This window comes from Mandrillus leucophaeus, unplaced genomic scaffold, assembly GCF_000951045.1.
Source record: "Mandrillus leucophaeus isolate KB7577 unplaced genomic scaffold, Mleu.le_1.0 Scaffold18, whole genome shotgun sequence".
NCBI lineage: Eukaryota > Metazoa > Chordata > Mammalia > Primates > Cercopithecidae > Mandrillus > Mandrillus leucophaeus.
The window spans coordinates 4907789-4910617 of NW_012101809.1; the positions used below are offsets into that span (position 1 = coordinate 4907789).

Sequence of the window (2829 nt, forward strand, 5' to 3'; positions counted from 1 at the left end):
ACCTGAGGTCGGGAGTTCGAGACCAGCCTGACCAACATGGAGAAACCCCCATCTCTACTAAAAATACAAAATTAACGGGGCATGGTGGCGCATGTCTGTAATCCCAGCTACTCGGGAGGCTGAGGCAGGAGAATCAGGAGGTGGAGGTTGCGGTGAGCCAAGATGGCACCACTGCACTCCAGCCTGGGCAACAAGAGCGAGACTCCATCTCAAAAAAAAAAATAAATTTTAAAAATATGGCCAGGCGCAATGGCTCACGCCTGTAATCCCAGTACTTCTGAAGGCTGAGTTGGGTGGATCACCAGATCAGGAGTTTGAGACCAGCCTGACCAACGTGGTGAAACTCCATCTCTACTAAAAATTCGAAAATTAGCCGGGCGTCGTGGTACACGCCTGTAATCCCTTCTACTCAGGAGGCTGAGGCAGAAGAACCACTTGAACCCGGGAGACGAAGGTTGCAGTGAGCGGAGATCACACCACTGCACTCCAGCCTGGGCGACAGAATGAGACTCTGTCTCAAAAAAATAAAAATAAAATAAAATAAAATAAAATAGCTGAATGTGTGCCGGGGTGGTGGTTCATTGAGGCTGAGGCAGGAGAATCTGTTGAGCCCGGGAGGCGGGGGTTGCAGTGAGCAAAGATGGCGCCACTGCTCTCCAGCCTGGGCGCCAGAACGAGATCCGGTCTCAAAAAAAAAAAAAAAAAAGGAAAAAGAAAATGCTGGCTGGGCGCAGTGGCTCACGCCTGTAATCCTAGCACTTTGGGAGGCTGAGGCAGGCGGATCACCTGAGGTCAGGAGCTCGAGACCAGCCTGACCAACACGGAGAAACTCCGTCTCTACTAAAAATACAAAATTAGCCGGGCACGGAGGTGCATGCCTGCAATCCCAGTTACTCGGGAGGCTGAGGCAGGAGAATCGCTTGAACCCGGGAGGCGGAGGTTGCAGTGAGCCGAGAGCGCCCCATTGCACTCCAGCTTGGGCGACGAGAGGGAAAACTCCGTCTTAAAAAAAAAAAAAAAGACAATGCTGAATGTGTTGTTACTGAACAATAGTAATACTAGTTTGGTTGGGAGCAGTGTAAGTACTTCCTAGGGAACTGATGAAGAAATCATGTCATGGTGTTTCCTTGGGGAACAGTGAACCAAGTTAAGCACTCCCATTGCTTCTGGACCAGACCCCGCCTCTCTTTCTCCAGTCCCAACGTCTGGTCAAGCTTGAGATACTGAAGTCTGGAAGATCCAAGAAGGAATGAAAGGAAGAAAATGTCTCCTAAAACATGGAGGAGGTGTAGACTCCAGAGGGTTGGAAATAAAAATGACTATAGTATTGAAAAAGAGTGCCTCAAGTGCATGTTTGCGGAGCTCTACAGTGATTCCATGTAGTCAGGAGTTCAAGACTAGCCCGGGAAACACAGTGACAGCTCATCTCAAAAACAAAAACAAAAACAAAACATGCAATCCAATTTGGAAATGGACAAATAATCTGAATAAACATTTTTCCAAAGAGAATATATCAATAAGCATATGAAAAGATGGTCAACATCATAAGTCTTCATGGAAATGCAAACCAAAATTACAATAATATGCTATTTCACCCTATTAGATTTTTTTTTTTTTGAGACAGAGTCTCACTCTGTTGCCCAGGCTGGAGTGCAGTGGCATGATCTCGTCTCACTGCCACCTCTGCCTCCTGGCTGCAAGCAATTCTCATGCCTCAGCCTCTCAGTAGCTAGGACTACAGAAGTATGCCACCACACCCAGCTATTTTTTTGTAGAGATGTGGTTTTGCCATGTTGGTCAAGCTGGTCTCAAACTCCTGACCTCAAGTGATCCATCTGCCTCTACCTCCCAAAGTGCTGGGATTACAGGCGTGAGCCACTGTGCCCAGCCTACTTCACCCTATTAGGATGGCTATAATAATAAGCAAATAATAAAAAGTTTTGTGGAGGATGTAGAGAAATGGGAACCCTCACATGTAGTTGGTGAGAATGTCAAATGGTGCAGCAACTTTGAGAAACAGTCTGCCAGTTCTCAAAAGGTTGAACATAAAGTTACCATGTGAGCCAGCAATTCCACTCTTAGGTATATAAAGAAAAGCTAAAACATATGTTCCCACAAAAACTCTTACATGAATGCTCATACCGACATTATTCATAATAACAAATAATTAGAATGAACTCCAATATCCATCAACTGATAATGGATAAATAAAATGTCATTGATCCACTCAGTGGAATATTATTTAGCCACATTTTATTATTTCATAAAAAATGAAGCAATGGGCCAGGCACAGGGGCTCAAGCCTATAATCCCAGCACTTTGGGAGGCTGAGGTGGGCAGGCAGATCACTTGAGGGCAGGAATTCGAGACCAGCCTGGCCAATATGGTGAAACCCTGTCTCTACTAAAAATACAAAAATTAGCCGGGCATGGTGGCACATGCCTGTATGTATTCCCAACTACTCAGGAGGCTGAGACAGGAGAATCGCTTGAACCCGGGAGGCAGAGTTTGCAGTAAGCCGTGGTCATGCCACTACCCTCCAGCCTAGGCGACAGAGCAAGGCTCTGTCTCAAAAAGAAAAAAAAAACAACCAGCAGCCGCAATGGCCAATCAGCATATGAAAAACTGCTAAATATCACTAATCATTAAAGAAATGCAAATCAAAACTACAAGGAGGCTGCTCACATCTGTAATCCTAGTACTTTGGGAAGCAGAGGTGGGCAGATCACTTGACATCAGGAGTTTGAGACCAGCCTGGCCAACATGGTGAAATCCTGTCTCTACCAAAAATATAAAAAAATAGGCCGGAGGAGATGGCTCATGCCTATA

General features: G+C 45.7%; 1 protein-coding gene across 1 annotated transcript in view; it reads right to left on the reverse strand.

Moving 5' to 3' along the window:
• Nucleotides 1-2829, reverse strand: part of PCGF6 (polycomb group ring finger 6) — an 81389-nt gene that overhangs the window by 66518 nt on the left and 12042 nt on the right. The gene's annotated exons all lie outside the window — the stretch shown is intronic.